At 43.0% G+C, this 21,931-nt stretch overlaps 1 long non-coding RNA gene across 1 annotated transcript; it reads left to right on the top strand.

The window, feature by feature from the left end:
• Positions 1 to 16: 16 nt before the first annotated feature.
• LOC116540983 lies at positions 17 to 9,723 on the top strand. The gene is made up of 2 exons (XR_004264673.1): positions 17 to 58; positions 9,519 to 9,723. It is a non-coding gene; the product is annotated as an uncharacterized LOC116540983 (long non-coding RNA).
• Positions 9,724 to 21,931: the final 12,208 nt, after the last annotated feature.

Consider the following 21,931-nt stretch of genomic DNA (forward strand, 5'->3'; position numbering starts at 1 on the left):
TGCCTTCCGGTTTCAAGTGATCTTCCCACCTCCGCCTCTCGAGTAGCTGGGATTACAGGTGTGCACTACCCCACCTGGGTAAGTTTTTGTATTTTTAGTAGAGATGGGCTTTCACCATGTTGGCCAGGCTGGTCTTAAACTCCTGACCTCAAGCGATCTGCCTGCCTTGGCCTCCCAAAGTGCCGGGATTACAGGTATGAGTCACCACAGCCAGCTTGGTCCTGTGGCTTTTGTGTTTCTTTCCTTAAAGTCTCAGGGTGAACATGCAACCAACTAGAGTCCAGGAACCATCCTGCCAGCCTTGTGTTACTTCTTCTTTACTTTCCAAAGCTGCCCTCTTTAAAAGTGACTCCAAAGCCCTGGAATTAGTAAGAATGTAGCAGGGAGGAACACTTTGTTGGCATGTTTAAAGCAACATATTATAATGTATCACTCTGGAGTCATTCTAGACTCTTCCTTTCCCTTGTACCCTACATCCAATCCGTTAGGAAGCGGGATAATGCAAAGTCTGACTGCTTCTCACTGCCTTCCCTGCTAATGCCTTCATCTCACCTGGGTAGACAGCTCTCTCCTAGAGGACAATGGTCACCCAACAGGCCTCCCTGCCCACCCTCACCCTTTCCTGCCTACCCTCACCCTTTCCTGCACACAAGAAGAAAAGGGAATAATGTAAAAATGAACATTGTGCTTAGATTTCAATTCTACTTATTCTGCAAAATCTTGTATTAAAAAGTATTTTAGGCTGAGCATGGTGGTTTAAGCCTGTAATCCCAGCACTTTGGGAGACTGAGATGGGCGGATCACCTGAGGTCACAAGTTCAAGACCAGCCAGCCCAACATGGCAAAAGCCTGTCTCCACTGAAAAACATAAAAATTAGCCGGGCGTGATGGCGCGTGCCTATAATCCCAGCTACTCGGGAGGCTGAGGCAGGAGAATCACTTGAACCCGGGAGGTGGAGGTTGCAGTAAGCTGAGATTGCCCCACTGCACTCCAGCTTGGGTGACAAAATGAGACTCTGTCTCAAACAAACAAATAAAGAAAAAAAAAACAAATAAAATTGTATTTATACTATAACAAGTAATTAAGATTAAGAAAACAAATTTGGGTTCAATCCAAGATGGCCGATTAGGAGCAGCTCAGGATTGCAGCTCCCAGTGAAAGTGCAGAGGGTGAGTGGATTCCACATTTCCAGATGGATTTTTATTGCCCACAGACCAGGAGATTCCCAGGCGCAGGAGCCCCATGGATTGCCAGTGTGGCTGGTCTGGCTGGCAAGGCTGCTTTGCGGGCGCCCCGGGGCGGCAGTTCTCCATGAAAAATACACTGTCTGGGCACTGTTTTAGCTGGCAATTGGAGTTCCGGGAAGGCAGAGTCACCCATTCATCTGACTAAAAAGGGGACTGAAACAGGGAGCCAGGCCAGGAGATTCCCGGGCAAAAAGGCACCGTGAATCTCAGTGCTGCTGTTTCAGCCAGTGCAGTGGGTCACCACATGGGAAATCACACAGATCCCAGTGCCTTTCAACAGGCGACTGGAACACCTGGGAGAGAGTCGACCGTTCAACTTAAAAAAAGGCTCTGAGGCAGGGAGCCAGGTGATCAGGCTTGGCTGGTCCCACCCCCACAAAAAACCAGCAACTGGAAACACTCTGGGTTGAGAGTTTCACAGCATGCACAGCCGAACCGGGGAAGGTCCAGCTCTGTGGGGGAGGGGTGTCTGCCATTACCGAGGCACTCCACCACTAGGGAGGTAGTCCGCCATTGCTGAGGCAACCCGCCATTACAGAGAGAGTCCGCTATTACAGAGGTGGGCTGGCTTTGCCGGGGCAGTTGTAACTATACACGTATAAACAGGACTGCAGGGAAGTTGACACAGCAGCTCAGCAAAGCCTCTCCAGGCAGACAGTGACTAGGCTGCCTAAACGTTGGGCAGGCGAGCCCTGATAAAAAGGCAGCAGCACAACAGAAGCTCATAAATAAAGCCCTAACTCCCCGGGACAGAGCACCTGGGAAAAAAAAAAGGGGTTTATGAGTTCTGCTGCAGCAGACTTAAATGTACCTGCCCAGCAGCTCTAAATGAACAACGGAGCTCACAGTTCAGCACTTGAACTCACTGAGACACAGACTGTCTCCTCAAGCAGCTCCCTGATGCCCATATATCCAAAGCGTCACCTCATAAAGGAGAGCTCAGACTGACAATTGGTGGGTATCCTTCTGGGACAAAGATAGCAGAAGAAGAAACTGGTAGAAACCCTTACTGTTCTGCAGCTGCTGCAAGTGATCCCCAGGCAAGCAGGGCCTGGAGTAGACCTCAGCAGTCCTACAGCAGAGGGGCCAGACTGTTAGAAGGAAAACTAAGAAACAGAAGGAAATAACTTCATCATCAACAAACTGGACATCCACTCAGAGACCCAGTCTGAAAGCCAACAACTACAAAGATGACAGTTGGATAAATCCACAAAGATGGGAAGAAACCAGTGCAAAAAGGATGAAAGCACCTGAAACCAGAACACCTCTCCTCCTACAAGGGATCACAACTCCTCACCAGCAAGGGAACAAGGCTGGATGGAGAATAAGTGTGATGAATTGACAGAATCAGGCTTCAGAAGGTGGGTAATAAGAAACTTCTGCGAGCTAAAAGAACATGTTCTAACCCAATGCAAAGAAACTAAGAACCTTGAAAAAAGATTTGATGAAATGCTAACGAGAACAGACAATTTAGAGAGGAATATAAGTGAATTGATGGAGCTGAAAAACACAACACGAAAACTTCATGAAGCATGCACAAGTTTCAACAGCCGAATTGACCAAGCAGAAGAAAGGCTATCAGAGGTTGAAGATCAACTCAATGAAATAAAACGAGAAGGCAAGATTAGAGAAAAAAGGGTAGAAAGGAATGAACAAAGTCTCCAAGAAACATGGGACTACGTGAAAAGACCCAATCTACGTTTGATAGGTGTACGTGAATGTGATGGAGAGAATGAATCCAAGCTGGAAAATACTCTTCAGGATATCATCCAGGAAAACTTCCCCAACCTAGCAAGGCAGGCCAATATTCAGTTCCAGGAAATACAGAGAACCTCACAGAGATATTCCTCAAGAAGAGCAACCCCAAGGCACATAATCATCAGATTCACCAGGGTTGAAATGAAGTAGAAAATGCTAAGGGCAGCCAGAGAGAAAGTTCAGGTTACCCACAAAGGAAAGCCCATCAGACTCACTGCAGATCTCTCAGCAGAAACCCTACAAGCCAGAAGAGAGTGGGGGCCAATATTCAACATCCTTAAAGAAAAGAACTTTCAACCCAGAATTTCATATCCAGCCAAACTAAGCTTCATAAGTGAAGGAAAAATAAAATCCTTTGCGAACAAGCAAGTACTCAGAGATTTCATCACCACCAGGCCTGCTTTACAAGAGCTCCTGAAGGAGGCACTAAACATAGAAAGGAACAACTAGTACCAGCCACTCCAAAAACATACCAAATGATAAAGAGCATCAACACAATGAAGAATCTGCATCAACTAATGGGCAAAACAGCCAGCTAGCATCAAAATGGCAGTATCAAATTCACACATAACAATATTAACCCTAAATGTTAATGGGCTAAATACCCAAATCAAAAGACACAGACTGACAAATTGGATAAAAAGCCAAAACCCATCAGTGTGCTGTATCCAGGAAACCCATCTCACATGCAAGGATACACAAAGGCTCAAAATAAAGGGATGGAGGAAGATTTACCAAGCAAATGGGGAGCAAAAAAAGCAGGAGTTGCAATTCTCATCTCTGATAAAATAGACTTTAAACCAACAAAGATCAAAAGAGACAAAGAAGGACATTACATAATGGTAAAAGGATCAATGCAACAAGAAGAGCTAACGATCCTAAATATATACACACCCAATACAGGAGCACCCAGATACATAAGGCAAGTTCTTAATGGCTTACAAAGAGACTTACACTCCCACACAATAATAGTGGGAGACTTTAACACCCCATTGTCAATATTAGACAGATCAATGAGACAGAAAATTAACAACGATATCCAGGACTTGAACTCAGACCTGGACCAAGAAAACCTAATAGACATTTACAGAACTCTCCACCCCAAATCCACAGAATATACATTCTTCTCAGCACCACATCGCACCTACTCTAAAACTGACCACATAATTGGAAGTAAATCACTCCTCAGAAAATGTAAAAGAAGGAAATCATAAGAAACAGTCTCTCAGACCACAGTGCAATCGAGTTAGAACTCAGAATTCAGAAACTAACTCAGAACCGCACAGCTTCATGGAAACTGAACAACTGGCTCTTGAATGTTGAATGGATAAACAATGAAATGAAGTCAGAAATAAAGATGTTATTTGAAACCAATGAGAATGAAGACACAACATACCAAAATTTCTGGGACACATTTAAAGCGTCTCTAGAGGAAAATATATAGCAATAAATGCCCATATGAGAAGCAAGGAGAGATTGAAAATTGACACCCTATCATCAAAATTGAAAGAGCTAGAGGAGCAAGATCAAAAAAACTCAAAACCTAGCAGAAGACAAGAAATAACTAAGATCAGAGCAGAACTGAAGGAGATAGAGACACAAAAAACCCTTCAAAAAATCAATAAATCCAGGAGGTGGTTTTTCAAAAAGATCAACAAAATAGACCACTAGCCAGAGTAATAAAAAAGAGAGAATAATCAAATAGATGCAATAAAAAACGATAAAGGGGATATCACCACAGATTCCACAGAAATTCAAACCATCATCAGAGATTATCACAAACAACCCTGTGCACATAAACTAGTAAACCTGGAAGAAACGGATAAATTCTTGGACACTTGCATCCTCCCAAGTCTAAACCAGGAAGAAGTCGAAACCCTGAATAGACCAATAACAAGGTCTGAAGTTGAGGCAGCAATTAAGAGCCTACCACCCAAAAAAAGCCCAGGTCCAGATGGGTTCACAGCCGAATTCCACCAGACATACAAAGAGGAGCTGGTACCATTCCTTCTGAAACTATTCCAAATAATCCAAAAAGAGGGTATCCTTCCCAAATCATTTTATGAGACCAACATCATCCTGATACAAAAACCCAGCAGAGACTCGGCAAGAAAAGAAAACTTCAGGCCAATATCCATGATGAACATAGATGCAAAAATCTTCAATAAAATACTGGCAAGCCGATTGCAATAGCACATCAAAAAGCTTATCCACCATGATCAAGTAGGCTTCATCCCAGGGATGCAAGGCTGGTTCAACATACGCAAGTCTATAAACGCAATTCACCACATAAACAGAACCAAAGACAAAAACCACATGATTATCTCAATTTATGCAGAGAAGGCCTTTGACAAAATTCAACAGCCCTTTATGCTAAAAACCTTCAATAAACTAGGCATTGATGGAATGTATCTCAAAATAATAAAAGCTATTTACGACAAACCGACAGCCAATATCATACTGAATGGACAAAAACTGGAAGCATTCCCTTTGAAATCTGGCACTAGACAAGGATGCCCTCTCTCACCACTCCTATTCAATATGGTACTGGAAGTTCTAGCAGAGCAATCAGGCAAGAAAAAGAAATAAAGGGTATTCAAATAGGAAAGGAGGAAGTCAAATTGTCTCCATTTGCAGACGACATGATTGTTTATCTAGAAGACCCTATCGTCTCAGCCCAATATCTCCTGAAACTGATAAGCAACTTCAGCAAAGTCTCAAGATACAAAATCAATGTGCAAAAATCACAAGCATTCCTATACAACAATAACAGACTTAAAGAGAGCCAAATCAAGAACGAACTGCCATTCACAATTGCTACAAAGAGAATAAAATACCTAGGAATACAACTAATAAGGAGCGTAAAGGACCTCTTCAAGGAGAACTACAAGCCACTGCTCAACGAAATAAGTGAGGGCACAAACAGATGGAGAAACATTCCATGTTCATGGTTAGGAAGAATCAATATCGTGAAAATGGCCATACTGCCCAAAGTAATTTACAGATTCAATGCTATCCCCATCAAGCTACCAATGACCTTCTTCACAGAACTAGAAAAAAACACCATAAACTTCATATGGAACCAAAAGAGAGCCCGCACAGCCAAGTCAATTCTAAGCAAAAAGAACAAAGCGGGAGGCATCACAGTACTGGACTTCAAACTATATATACTACAAGGCTACAGTAATCAAAACAAAATGGTACTGGTACCAAATCAGATATCTAGACCAATGGAACAGAACAGAGGCATCGGAGGCAACACAACATATCTACAACCATCAGATCTTTGACAAACCTGACAAAAACAAGCAATGGGGAAAGGATTCCCTGTTTAATAAATGGTGTTGGGAAAACTGGCTAGCCATGTGCAGAAAGCAGAAACTCAACCCCTTCCTGACAGCTTACACTAAAATTAACTCCAGATGGATTAAAGACTTAAACATAAGACCTAACACCATAAAAACCCTAGAAGAAAATCTAGGCAAAACCATTCAGGACATAGGTGTAGGCAAGGACTTCATGACCAAAACACCAAAAGCATTGGCAACAAAAGCCAAAATAGACAAATGGGACCTAATCAAACTCCACAGCTTCTGCATGGCAAAAGAAACAGTCATTAGAGTGAATCGGCAACCAACAGAATGGGAAAAAATTTTTGCTGTCTAATCATCTGACAAAGGGCTGATACCCAGAATTTACAAATAACTAAAACAGATTTACAAGAAAAAAAAAACAAGCCCATTCAAAAGTGGGCTAAGGATATGAACAGACACTTTACAAACGAAGACATACATGAGGCCAACAAACATATGAAAAAATGCTCATCATCACTGGTCATTAGAGAAATGCAAATCTAAACTACATTGAGATACCATCTCACGCCAGTTAGAACGGCAATCATTAAAAAATCTGGAGACAACAGATGCTGGAGAGGATGTGGAGAAATAGGAACACTTTTACACTGTTGGTGGGAGTGTAAATTAGTTCAACCATTGTGGAAGACAATGTGGTGATTCCTCAAGGACCTAGAAATAGAAATTCCATTTGAGCCAGCAATCCCATTACTGGATATATATCCAAAGGATTATAAATCATTCTACTATAAGGACACATGCACATGAATGTTCATTGCAGCACTGTTTACAATAGCAAAGACCTGGAACCAACCCAAATGCCCATCGATGATAGACTGGATAGGGAAAATGTGACACATATACATCATGGAATATTATGCAGCCATCAAAAATGATGAGTTCGTGTCCTTTGTAGGGACATGGATGAACCTGGAAACCATCCTTCTTAGCAAACTGACACAAGAACAGAAAATCAAACACCGCATGTTCTCACTCATAGGTGGGTGTTGAACAATGAGAACACATGGACACAGGGAGGGGAGCATCACACACTGGGGTCTCTTGGGAGGAAACGGGAGGGACAGTGTGGGGTGGGGAGCTGGGGAGAGATAGCATGGGAAGTAATGCCAGATATAGGTGAAGGGGAGGAAGGCAGCAAATCACACTGCCATGTGTGTACCTATGCAACAATCTTGCATGTTCTTCACATGTACCCCAAAACCTAAAAAGCAAAAAAAAAAAAAAGGAAAAGAAAACAAACTTGTCACTGGGTCCTAAGGCATTTGGGCCCTTTGGTTGCCATCACCTGAAAGCCACTGTGCCTGACTCTGACCAGAAGGAATAGTTACCGAGAGGCCTGGGAGTAGCTCACAGAACAGGAGATCAAACATTTAGCCTCACAGAGCAGTGGTCTCAAACATTTTTGCTCTTATAACATCCTAGAGGAATGTTAAAAAGTTTACGTACCATCTTGCACATTTTTAGGTTGGTATCTAAGTTTTTCATCATCACTTTTGAATTTTCAAAAGAGATTTTTAGAATATGGCAAATAGTAACATTTAAACATAAAATCTGTTATATCCTTCCCTTTAGTGGATCAAATGGAATCTAAACCAAACCATTTGATACTTGCCCTCATTCACCAGAACACTGCAACAACAGCAAACATGAGCAAACTCTTCTTTAGCAATTGACATTATTATTCCCTTTTCTTGTGTTTTACTTTTATTTCCATTCTATTTATTCTGTAAAATCTTGTATTAAAACATACTTTATAGCTAACCCTGTAATACTTCTCTGTAATAAAAATGCTACATGTACAAATACTCAAATTTAAAAATGTCTTGGGATCAGGCTGGGCGCCGTGGCTCATACCTGTAATCCTAGCACTTTGGGAAGCTGAGGTGGGTGGATTGCTGCAGTCCAGCAGTTCGAGACCAGCCCAGCCAGCGTAGAGAAACCCTATCTCTACTAAAAATACAAAAATTAGCCAGGCATGGTAGTGACCTTTGCCTCGGCTACTTGGAAGGCTGAGGTAGGAGAATTGCTCGAACCTGGGAGGCGGAGGTTGCGGTGAGCAAATATCGCACCACTGCACACCAGCCTGGGTGACCGAGTGAGACCGTCTCAAAAAATTTTAAAAAAATTGGAATTATAAGGCTCTAAAGTACTAAAAATTTCTTCTCCAGTTATTCATCAATTTTTAGAAGTATGTAATTCATCCCAATTACATACAAAAATAAATTCTGAATGCATTGCTCTGTGAGATGGATGGTGCTGTTTTATTTACATTTTATTTTATTTCGAGATGGAGTCTCGCTCTGTCACCCAGGCTGAGTGCAGTGGTGCAATCTTGGCTCACTGCAACCTCCGCCTCCTGGGGTTCAAGCAATTTCTCGCACCTCAGCCTCCCAAGTAGCTGAGATTACAGGCGCGCCACCATGCCCAGAGAGATTTTGTATTTTTAGTAGAGAGGGGGTTTCACCATGTTGGCCACGATGGCCTTGATCTCTTGACCTCGTGTTCTGCCTCGTGTTGGCCTCCCAAAGTGCTGGGATTACAGGTGTGAGCCATCACACCTGGCCTATTTGTTTTTATAATTAATTCATGTATCCATTGAATATTACTGCTAGCATGAGGCAGAGTTTAGCATCAATTCTATTTCCATTTTTCATTGTTATAATTGAAGTGCTGAGAAATCTTGTTCACAAGTGATGGGAATGGAATAGCGTTGCCAGATTTAGCCTCTCTTCCCCCATCTACTCCCAGCCCCACTGCCCAATATGTGGCTGTCAGCTGAAGTTAAACGTCAGCTATGGAAAACCATTTACAGGGGAGTAAGCAGCTGTTGTTCTGGTCTGTTCTGCATTTGTCCTCCCATCTGTCTACTCTTTGGGGGACTGCCAATTGCCCACTGCAAATCCAGTGGTGCTGGCAGGGATATTGGGCACAGCGTTCTACCCTCCAAGGATGGGTGTGGGATGCATCCTGGCCAATCACAGTTCACCCTGACCAGAGATTGGGCCAAGAGGTAGGTATGTGACCCAAGGAGGGCCAATCAGAATCTCCCTATGGGATCTGACACATAGTCACTGGAAGAAAGGCTTTACTTTCTGGTTGATGATAGTCATGATGATACAGTCCTGGGACTGTCGGCAGGCACATCAGCAGTCTTTTCCTGCTTGGAGAAAGCCTGGCTGCAGCCGGAGGAAGGAAGGCCAACCCTTGGAAGTAGAGTCAACAGCAGCAAATTCTGAGTCTCCTAATGAGGTGGTTTGAGCCCCTGAATTTGGTGATCTCTGAAGACAGCTGTACCCATGGATGTCACAGTTATGTGAGCCAATAAACCCATAATTGTCTTTAATTCTGTTTGGGTTGCTTTCACTTTTAACCTAAAGAATCTGATTAACACACTACTAGCTTTCTCTTGAGGCTGTTGCAAATGACCACACACTTAGTGCCTTAAAACAATACAAGTTTCAGATCTTATAGTGCTGGAGGTCTGAACTCTGAAATAGGTTTTAGAGGTGAAAGTCAAGGTGTCCACAGAGCTGTATTCCTTTAAAAGCCCCGAGGAAAATTACTTTGCTTGCCTTTTCCACCTTGTAGACGCTGCCTACGTTCCCTGGCTCCTGGCCCCGACCACACGTCACTCTAACCTCTGCTTCCATGGCCACATCTCCTTGGACTCTCCTGCCTCCCTCCTAGAAAGATCCTTGTGATTACACTGGACCCATGAGGATGATCCAAGATGATCTTCCTATTTCATCCTTAACTTACGGGCAGAGTCGCTTTTGCCATGTGTGGTGACATATTCACAGGTTCTGAAGATTAGGGCAAATAATCTTTGGGAGCCATTATTTTGTGTCCCACACATATTCAAGAAGAAGAATCAGACTTGACCACCGAGAAGGTCACTTTTAATCAGAAAGCAAAGCGTCCTCCTTTTAGGTGGCCCCAACAGGATTGTCATGCCAAGTTCCCCGGCACTTACCTTGGAGCTGCGGAGGGGGATTTCCAGCATCTGGTGAGGCTGGGGCCAGCTGGTCTTTCCCCTGCATCTCTGTGTGTCTGCTATGGGCCTGAGAAGAGCCAATGCTCCGGAACATTCCAAGTAATTGCCATCAAGGTACAGCTCGCTGGGGAAGGGAGCAGAGTACATTGTTCAGTTAGTTCTACCTCCTCAGATTTGGATTTAAGGTTTTCATCTGATGAAATAATATACCTAGTCATAAAATAATAAAGAAATAATCAGAATAATTAATTAATAATAGGCCATGTCATAAAAAATAGACCTACTGAGCACATCAGCTGGGATTACAGGTGTGAGCCACTGCGCCTGGCCTGATTGTGTTATTTTTAGTAGAGAGGTGTGACTATGCCAATCTTCTAATAACTAAATAAAAATTATAATAGTTAAATCATCAGTCATTCATAGTCCTAATTTTTTTTAAGACTCAGTCTCACTCTTGTCCACCAGGCTGGAGTACAGTGGCACGATCTTGGCTCACTGCAACCTCCGCCTCCTGGGTTCAAGCGATTCTCCTGCCTCAGCCTCCTGAATAGTTGGGATTATAGGTGTCTGCCACCATGACCAGCTAATTTTTGTAATTTTAGAAGAGACAGGTTTCACCATGTTGGCCAGGATGGTCTCAAACTCCTAAACTCAGGTGATTCGCCCGCCTCAGCCTCCCAAAGTGCTGGGATTGCAGGTGTGAGCCACCTCGCCCGGCCATGGCCCTAAATATGATTAGGAGTTGGAGGTCCTCTGAGAACTGGACTGTGCAGATTCAGCAACTAGGAGCTCCTCATATGGAAGCATCTGGATTGGAGTCAACACATGAGCCCTGGAGCCAGCCTAAGCTCCCACAGTTTCCTGTGCAGAGGGCCCATAGCCAGGTCACTTCCTGTGGTAACAATGGGTACCAATGACAGTTAAATCCCCACCCAATGAAAGGAGAGAGTATTTTAAAATGTAAATTATGAGAATGTCGTGAACAGGCCACCTTTTAGCAGTTAGAGCCACCACAGCCTGAGGATCCCTTCAGTTCAGAATTTAAGCCTAGAAGAGGCTTTGGTGGAGTTTGGAGAATTCCAGGTTTTTTGAGGTAATGACATGGTCAGATATAGGATTCCAAATTACACTTCGGCAGAGATTAAAAAGGCGCTTGCAACCTTAACTACAGAGCTGGTGCCCAAGGCCTCTTTAATGAGAGGTGCCTGGTTTGAGTGCTGGATTGGATTCTGCAAGCATGTTTCGGACAGAGGAGCCAATGCGGCATGTCAGTGCCTATGTTAACATCGGTCTGTGCTAAACAGGCCCTTGATTGGGTCCTAAAGCTCCTAATCAGAGGTTTGCACCGTCACTCCTTTGGCACCAGTACTGCCATGGCAAGGACCATGCTATCTGAGATAGAATACCTCAGCAGTCTCCAGATTAGCAAGAGGGCTACCTTTAAAGAACTGCTAAGGATTTTTGTTTTGTTTTGCTTTTAGACAGAGTCTCACCCTGTTGCCCAGGCTGGAGACAATGGCACAATCTCGGCTCACTGCAACCTCCACCTCCTGGGTTCAAGCAATTCTCCTGCGTCACTATGTTGGCCAGGCTGGTATTGAACTCCTGACCTCATGATCCACCCACCTCGGCCTCCCAAAATGTTGGGATTACAGGCATGAGCCACCTTGCCCAGCCAAGAATCACTTTTAACTTGCATGGACAACATCTTATTTCCAGCTTGAGCAGACTGGGTACCCTGACTGATGCTCTGAATAAAGGCAACTAAAATTGCAGGCTACATATTTAAAATAACTTTAAGACTGTGGCAAAATGCACATAACATTTACCACCTTAGCCATTTTTAAGTATCCAGTTCAGTGGCATCAAGCATTCTCATTGCTCTGCAATCCTAACCACCATCCGTCTCCAGAACTCTTTTCATCTTGCAAAATTGAAACTCTACTTATTAAACAATAACTCCCTATTCTCTTTTCGCAGACCCTGGTAACCACCATTCTATTTTCTCTCTGTATAAATCTGACTACCTGGCTCCATGGTGTAAGTGGAATTATACAGTATTTGTCATTTTGTGACTGGGTTTTTCACTTAGCACAATGTCCTCAAGATTCATCTCATGCTGCAGCAGCGTGCATCGGAATTTCCCTCCTTTTTAAGGCTGAATAATATTCCATTGTCTGTATACATCACATTCTGTTTATTCATTCAGCTACTAATGGACCCTTGGGTTGCTTCCACCTTTTGGCTATCATGAATAACACTGTTGTCAGCAGGGGTATAGAAATCTCTCTCTGAGATCCTGCTTTTAATTATTTGGGGCATATATTCACAAGCGATGTTTCTGAATTATATGGTGATTCTATTTTTATGTTTTTGAGGAGCTGTCATACTGTTTTCCATATTAGCTGCACCATTTCACATTGTCACTAACAGTGCACAAGGTTACAACTTTTCCACATCCTTGTCAACATTTGTTACTTTCTGTTTTTTTCATAGCGAGATTGGCATGTCATTGTGGTTTGGATTTGCATTTCCTTAGTGATTAGTGATGTTGAACATTTTTTCATGCATGTATTGGCCATTTGTATATCTTCTTTGATGAATGTCTAGTTAAATTTCTTGCCTGTTTTAAATCAGGTTGTGGCCAGGCGTGGTGGCTTATGCCTATAATCCTGGCACTTTGGGAGGCCAAGGCGGGTGGATTTGAGACCAGCCTGGCCAACATGGTAAAACCCTGTCTCTACTATAAAAACAAAACAAAAGAAACTAGCCGGGCGTGGTGGTGTGCACCTGTAGTCTCAGCTACTTGGGAGACTGATGCACGAGAATCACTTGAACCTGAGAGGTGGAGGTTGCAGTCAGGTTAAATCGATTGTACCACTGCACTCCAGCCTGGGTGACACAGTGAGACACCAAGAAAGAAAGAGAGGAAGCGAGGAAGGGAGGGAGGAAGGAAGGAGGGGGGAAGGAAGGTAGGGAGGAAGGGAGAAAGAAAGGGAGGGAGGGAGAGAGGAAGGAGGGAGGGAGGGAGGAAGGAGGGAAGGAAGGAGGGAAGGAAGGAAGGAAATCAGGTTGCTTGCTGTTTTGTTGTTGAGTTGTAGCAGTTGTTTTGTTTTGTTTTGTGGACAGGGTTTCACTCTGTCACACAGGCTGGAGTGCAGTGATGTGATTCCAGCTCACTGCAGCCTCTACCTCCCGGGCTCAGGCAATCCTCCTGCCTCAGCCTCCTGAGCAGCTGGGACTACAGGTGCATGCCAGCATGCCAGGCTAATTCTTTGTAGAGATAGGACTTCACCTTGGTGCTAGGCTGGTCTCGAACTCTTAGACTCAAACAATCTGCCTGACTCAGCCTCCGGAAGTGCTGGGATTACAAACATGAGCCACCATGCCCAGCCGAGTTGCAGCAATTTTTAAAAATATATTCTAGATGTTAACCCCTTATCAGATACATAACTTGCAATTATTTTCTCCCAGTTCATGTTTGCCTCTTCACTTTGTTGATTACATCCTTTGGTGCATAGAAGTTTTACATATTGATGTAGTCCAATTTATCTACTTTTTCTTTTTTTCTGCCTGTGCCTTTGGTGTCATTTCCAAGAAATAATTGCCAAATCTAAGGTCATAAAGCTTTTCCTCTGTTTTCTTCTAAGAATTAAAAAAAAAATCTCTTTTCAAAATGTGTCGATTGGCTGGCAGTTTAATGAGGAATACCCAAAGGTCAACGAATGAGAGAAAGTGGGAGCCCAGTGGGGTATGCAAAGCACTTACGCCAGCTTTTCCTTTGAGAGCATCATTCAAACAGTAGTTGGATTTCATGGATCATGGAGCCCAGGGAATAGGAGATAAAGTCATAGCCACTGGAGACAAGGAGTCAGGTAGAAAATGCTGCGTGAAGTTACGGCCCAAAATACAAAGTGGGCCAATAGTTTCATTCGCTTAGAGTAAGGATGGTTAGAAAAAAAACCCAATTCTCCCTTTTCCCAAAGGACCCTGGGGAAAACTGCCTATCTCAGACCGAAAAATATAAGGAAAAATGTGTCCCCTGAGAACTCACAGACTAGCTCGAATACAGTTTTGTACCCTGCATTAAATAACCATCTGGATGGTTCAAAGAAATAGCAAGTCAAGAATTTAATTGAATGTAACCCTGGGATAGTAGCACCCAGAGTGAATGGCAGACACAAATTCAAGCCCTGAAGAGGAAGCTCTCTTCAAACTTGAGCTCAAGAAACTGCCACAACCATTTTCCCTGGAAATATGAGTTAATAGTAAAAAAGAAATCACAAAACACACAAATTGATGTCACCATGAGTAAAAGCCAGTAGAAGCAAGGGATCACAATATCAGACCCCCAAATAATTCAGATTATTGAAATGATTAGACAGAATAGAAAATGACTTGAACACATTCAAAGAAATAAAATAAGGGATTTTTTTAAAAAAGGCCTAGAAAATGACCGCTAGTGTCCTTACCTATTCTCTACTTCCTCCTTCTTCCCTAAACATAATTTTGTGATAATCAAACATTGGGGCTGTACCTGTTTTTTGAACTTTTAAATTCAAGCCATACAGTATTCATTCTTTTTTTTTTTTTTTTTTTTTTGAGACAGAGTCTTGCTCTGTCAGCAGGCTGGAGTACAGTGGCATGATCTCAGTTCACTTCAGCCTCTGCCTCCCAGGTTCAAGTGATTCCCCTGCCTCAGCCTCCCAAGTAGCCAGGACTACAGGTATGCACCACCATGGCTGGCTAATTTTTGGGATTTTTTAGTAGAGATGGGGTTTCATCATGTTGGCCAGGACGGTCTCGATCTTCTGACCTCATGATCCGCCTGCCTCGGCCTCCCAAAGTGCTGGGATTATAGGCATGAGCCACCGCGCCCGGCCAGTATTCATTCTTTTGTGACTCCCTTCATTTGTACAACATTATGCTTGTGAGAGTCATCATATTTTATTTTTGTATAGCCACAATTAGTTCATTTTCATTGCCACATAGCATTTCATTATATTAATATACTACAATTTCTTTATTTATTCTGTTGTTGATGGAAATTTGGGTTGTTTCTGGTTATTGATTTCCAGGAACATTTTTGCGTAAGTCTCCTGGTGCCCATGTACATACATTCATGTTGGATATTTACCGAGAGTGGAACTGCTGGATCACAGACTCTGGAATCAGTGTATACTGCAGCACAGTTTTCCAAGTGACTGTGCGAATATACACTCCCACCACAGTGTATGAAAATTCCAGCTGCTCCAATTCCTCACCAACCCTTGATGATGTACTTTTATTTTCACTATTTCAGTGGCTGTGTAGTAGTATCCCTTCACGTTTTTAATTTGAATTCCATTCATTCCTAATGAGGTTGAGCACCTAATATTTTTACTGGCTATTTGATAGTTTTTTTGGTAAGTGCCTGTTCAAGTTTCTTGGCCATGTTTCTATTGGACAATTTCTTTTTCTTAATGATGTGTGGGAGTTATATATATATCCTGCCTAAGAATCCTTTTTGATTATATGCATAGCAAATATCTTTTCCAGTTCTGTGGCTTGCCTTTTCACTCTCTTAATGGTAATTCTTGGTGAACAAAAGTTGTTAGTTTTAATGGAGTCTAACTTAACCTTTTATGATTAGTGCTTTTTGTATACTTCTAAAAAAGTATTTCTCCACTCCAAAGTCATGATGATTTTTTTTATATTATCTTCTAGAAACTTTATTGCTTTGTCTTTCAACTCTACAATCCACCAGCATTGATTTGGGGGTATGATGTGAAGTAGGGATCAAGCTTTTTATACCCCATGCTTATCTCCAGGGATCTTATCATTATTGATTGAAAAGGCCATCTTTTCCTCGATGCCATGTATTGTCATCTTTGTCAATAATTAAATGTCCATAAAGGTAAGACTCTGTTTCCAGGCTTTCTATTCTTTTCCATTGGTATACTTATCTATGCTTGCAGCAATATTACACTACCTTAATTTCTGTAGCTCTATAAGAAGTGTTAATATCTGTTAGAGAAAATTCTCCTGCTCTGTTCTTTGTGTTCAAGATTGTCCTGCTTATTTTTTGCCACGTATATCTCCATATAAAATTAACAGTCAGGTCTTTTAAGTTATATACGAAAGCCATTTTCATGGCTCTTTGATTCTTCCTTCACCTCCAACCTTCTGTCTGGGATCATTTTTCTTTAAAGAATGTGTGTTAGTATTTCTTTTAGGGAAGATCTGCTTGTGACAAATTCTTCCAGTTTCTGTTGGTCTGACAATGTCTTTGCTTCACTTCCATTTTTGAAAAATATTTTTGTTGGGTATAGAATTCTTAGTTGGCATTTTCCCTTTAGGATTTTGAAGATATTCTATTGGTAACTGACTTCCATTTTCAGATACCAGTTTTATTGTAGTTCCTTTGAAGGTAATGTGTTATTTATTGACTAATTTTAATATTTTCTCTTTGTCTTTGGTCTTTAATAGTGTTATTATGATGTTTCTAAATTTTCTTTGTGTTTAACCTTCTTGGGATTAACAACTCTATTTGAATCTGTGTTTTATGTCTTTCATCAGTTTAAGTTCTTAGCTATTATCTTTTCAAGTATTGCTTTTGTCTCATTCTCATTCTCTTCTCCTTCTGGGACTTCAATTACACATGTGTTGATTATCTCACTTATCTACTAAGTCTATCTCTTTTTTTTTTTTTTTTTTTTTTTTCTGAGACAGGGCCTTGCTTTGTTGTCCAGGTTGGAGTACAATGATGTGGTCATGGCTCATTGTAGCCTCCACCTCCCAGGCTCAAGCGATCCTCCTGTCTCAGCTTCCTGAGTAGCTGGGACTACAGGCATGTGCCACCACATCTGTCTCATAATTTTTTTTTTTTTTAAGAGACGAGGTCCTGCTATGTTGCTCAGGCTGCTCTCAAACTCATGGGCTCAAGTGTTACTCTCACCTTGGCCTCCCAAAGTGCTGGGATTACAGGGCACAAGCCACAGCAACCAGCCTATCTACTTACGTCTCTTACTTTTTCTTTTGACTTTTCTTTCTTTTGTTATTTCATATTTCATTCTTTCTGGATATTTTCTTATGATCTGTCCTCATTTTACTAATTATCTCTCTAAATCTATCAAAACTGCTGTTAAACCCATTTATTAAGATTTTAGGGCTGGGTGCAGTGGCACATGCCTGTAATCCCAGCACTTTGGGAAGCCGAGGTGGGTGGATCACCTGAGGTGAGGAGTTCAAGACCAGTCTGGCCAACATGGTGAAACCCTGTTTCTACTAAAAATACAAAAATTAGGCAAGTGTGGTGGCACATGCCTGTGGTCTCAGCTACTGGGGAGGCTGAGGCAGGAGAATTGCTTGAACCTGGGAGATGGAGGCTGCAATGAGCTGAGATCATGCCACTGCACTCCAGACTGGGCAACAGAGTGAGACTGTCTCAAAAAAAAAAAAAGTTAATCTATAATTGTATATCCAGCAAAACTGTCTTTCAAGGATGAAGGTTTTGTGTGATATGATGGCAGTCAAACTTTATAAACATGGAGAAATCTTGACAATATAATGTGAGTATAAGAGTCACAAAATCATACACACAGTATAATTCCATTTTGCAAATAAACACATGCATGTATATACAATAATATATTTGTCAATATCTGCAAATTTACCCCTTTCAAAATAGTATATTACATTTGGGTCATGGTCAGTTCTAATATTTTCTCCATTTTTATGTTTGAAATATTTAACTTAATATTAACTTAAAATATAGTGTTGGTTTTGTTTTGGTTTTAGAGAAAACTTTGTAGTATATCAATCAGTAATCACATCAACTACAGCTGGAACACATGATATAATATGCTTATATTAAGGTTTGAAGAAATATTTTTAAAACCATAACTCACAAACCTGGCAATCTCTGAGTTGTTCAGTTGAAGGCCACAGATGCAGATCTCTTTCTCCAGTGTGTAACACTCATCTTGAATTGTCATGAGCGAAGGTTCCAAGGAAACTGGTGGGATTCTTGGTGGGGAGTCATCAGGTCTTACAAGCATAAACTGGAGTGTAAGAAAAAACAGCATGACAGTGGATGTCATAAGGAGAAGTCTATGCATCTGAATATGTGGAAAAGGAATACTGTTATTACACATCAACATCAGAAGAACATTTAAAATAGTATTGACTTTGAGCTGGGCACAGTGGCTCAAGCCTGTAATCCCAGCATTTTGGGAGATCGAGACAGGCAGATCACCTGAGGTCAAGAGTTCAAGACCAGCCTGACCAACATGGTAAAACCCCCTCTCTACTAAAAATACAACAATTGCCGGGCGCGGTGGCTCACGCCTGTAATCCCAGCACTTTGGGAGGCCGAGGCGGGTGGATCACGAGGTCAAGAGATCGAGACCATCCTGGTCAACATGGTGAAACCCCGTCTCTACTCAGGAGGCTGAGGCAGGAGAATTGCCTGAACCCAGGAGGCGGAGGTTGCGGTGAGCCGAGATCGCGCCATTGCACTCCAGCCTGGGTAACAAGAGCGAAACTCCATCTCAAAAAAAAAAAAAAAAAAAAAAAATACAACAATTAGCCTGGTGTGGTGGTGCATGCCTGTAGTCTCACTACTCAGGAGGCTGAGGCAGGAGAATTGCTTGATCCTGGGAAGAGGAGGTTGCAGTAAGCTGAGACATGCGAATGCACTCCAGCCTGGGTGACGGAGCAACACTCTGTCTCAAAAAAAAAAAAAAAAAAGTATTAACTTTGGATCAAGTGTGCAAGACAAACTTATAAAGTTCTAGCCATGTACAAAGCTCCATGAAAAGTCCTATAAGGCAGAGATTTTTCCAGCAGGTTACCCAGTGTTATTGGGTCAGAAAATCAATCTAGTCAGTTACAACCCTCCCTCCCTTCCTCCCTTCCTTCCGAGTCTCACTCTGTCACCCGGGCTGGAGTATAGTGGGGTGATCACAGCTCAATGCAGCCTCAAACTGCCAGGCTCAAGCAATCTTCCTACCTCAACCTCCCAAGTAGCTGGAACTACAGGTGAGAGACATTGCACTTGGATAACTCTTTAATTTTTTGTAGAGATGTATCTCACCATGTTGGCCAGGCTGGTCTCAAACTCCTGGCCTCAAGCAGCCCTCCTAACTCAGCCTCCCAAAGTTCCGGGGTTATAGGTGCAAGCCACCATACCCAGCCTCTTTTTTCTTCTTTAACGAAATAGAAAAGAAGGGAAATTTTCTAAGTGTCTCTTATTAAGGACAATGATGACCTCAGGAGACTTTTAATAATTTTCAAAATCATGATGGAGACGCCACCCAAGCAACCCACCCAACATACAAACAGCCCTTATGGTGGTACTGATGCATGCCAATACCATGTATGGGGTCATGATGTTAATTGCATTTCTGATGGCGACTGCAATGAAAAAAATAATTGAACATTGCTGAAGGGACCGGTTTGAACAAGTTATGATTAGCCCTTATATTTAGGTAGTGGAAGCTGATTATAAGAACTGTAGATTTTAAAAATGACTTAGGAACAATTTTATCACAAAAGGGCTGGTTCTGGGAAGGTCTTCCATCGGGATGAGCAGGGAGACATGGCAGGGACCCCAGCAAAGGCACTGTGACAGGAAGGATGAGAGAGACGTTAGAGGCAGATGAGGGAGGGCAGAGTGGAGGCGGTGCTAGGTACAAGGAGGCTTGGAAGAAGGAAGGGAGAAAGGGAGCAGCTGCTGGGGAGTTGGAAGTTCAGAGTACAGAGGGAGAGTTGGGGTCTGGCCCAGCTGTCTTTGGGGTGCCAGGCCCCCTCTTCTGGTCTGTCAGGTGTCCGTTTCCCAAGTTACCCATTTCATCTTGGTGCTGACCTCTCTTCTCTTTCCCCCTCACATGCAAGCCCTAGATTTAATCTCAGAAAAGATCTGACATCAGAATATTTTCTGAAACCCAGTGCTTTTGGAGTCAGAATTCTGACTGCTGGTCTCACTCCAAGTGAGCCGGCTCAGGAGGGGAGGTGCCGGCGAGTGCAGTTCTGGCCTCATGGCCCTCACTTGGAGGGGTCAGCGGGGGCGGCTGGAGTCCCGGGAACAGAGGTCCTGCAGTGATGACTGAAGTGCTGACTTTTAAACTGGACCTTCCCGATGTGGAGGAGGGGCCGGTGGCCTTTCCAGGGAAGTGGTGTGAGATCAGGCCCTTTGGAAGGGATGGGAGGGGCCCCTGTGGAGGTCAAAGTGGGAAGGGAGGAGAAGGGGCGGAACAGGCCCTCGGTGGCAAGCCAGGCTTTGCCCTCCACTCAGTCAGGAATGCAGAGCGGGTGACACAGCCAGCTCTGGGCTTGCGAGTGAAACTACTTTTGCAAAAATTATAACCGAGAAAATTATGACAGTGAAAGAAATCTGACTTAACCAACTCCTTTTTGCTTTTAACCTTCAAACTGTCCTTGCTCATTCCTGGGCACAGGCCAAATGAACTTGGGGAGGAACTTAGTTTATATTAATAGATTAACTTTGAAATAAAGATAATAACAACCTTTTCCCAAGACAAATCCCCGTCTTGACTGGGGACTACACTGTCTTTGCAGGAAAATTAGCCACAAGATTAGAAATTATGGTTTAAGAGTCACTGTGGTAAAACCTGAGATCAGTGCTTGAGATAGTTTGCAGACCCTTTGTTCCAAAGCACCAGCTGGCCCACACAGATGGATAAGCTGGCTCATCTGGTCCTGTGGACCCTACCCAGGAACTGACTCAGTGCAGGAAGACAGCTTCAACTCCCTATGATTTCATCTTCAACCCGACAAATCAGCATTCTCCACTTTGTGACCCCCCCTACTCACCAAATTACCCTTAAAAACCTCAATCCCGAATTTTCAGAGAGACTGATTTGAGTAATAACTTGTCTTTTGCATGGCATGGCTGGCCTGGTGTCAGTCAAACGCTTTTTTTTTTTTTTTTTTTTTGAGACAAAGTTTTGCTCCGTGGCCCAAGCTGGAGTGCAGTACCATGATCTTGGCTCACTGCAACCTCTGCCTCCCAGGTTCAAGCGATTCTCCTGCCTCAGACTCCGGAGTAACTGGGATTACAGGCACCTGCCATCATGCCCGGGTAATTTTTTTTGTATTTTTAGTAGAAAAGGGATTTCACCATGTTGGCCAGGCTGGTCTCAAACTCCTGATCTTGTGATCCACCTGCTTCGGCCTCCCAAAGTGTTGGGATTACAGGCGTGAGCCACCGTGCCCAGCCCTCAAACTCTTTCTTTACTACAATGCTGTGGTGTTATTTGTGCGGCAGGCAGAAAGAACCCCTTGGAAGGTGACACAAGGACTGAGGACCCATGTGCCTTGGGAGTGAACCCCAGCCAGTTCATTTTAGAGAAGAATAAGAAAAGAAGACCATACACTCACCTTCCTGAGCACCTGGTCACTGTCAATGCCGCTTTTCAGGTCCCTTTTGATGGCTGGACACATGGACGTCTGAGACTGCACATGGTGCTTCTCATACATTTTCAGAAACTTGAAGAATCAAAAAGATGAGCAGAGGTGCCCCTTCAGATCTTTGCTTTCCTTCGTTTGCTCTTGG

Source organism: Sapajus apella, unplaced genomic scaffold (assembly GCF_009761245.1).
Source record: "Sapajus apella isolate SASKATOON/1434 unplaced genomic scaffold, GSC_monkey_1.0 scaffold4, whole genome shotgun sequence".
Lineage (NCBI taxonomy): Eukaryota > Metazoa > Chordata > Mammalia > Primates > Cebidae > Sapajus > Sapajus apella.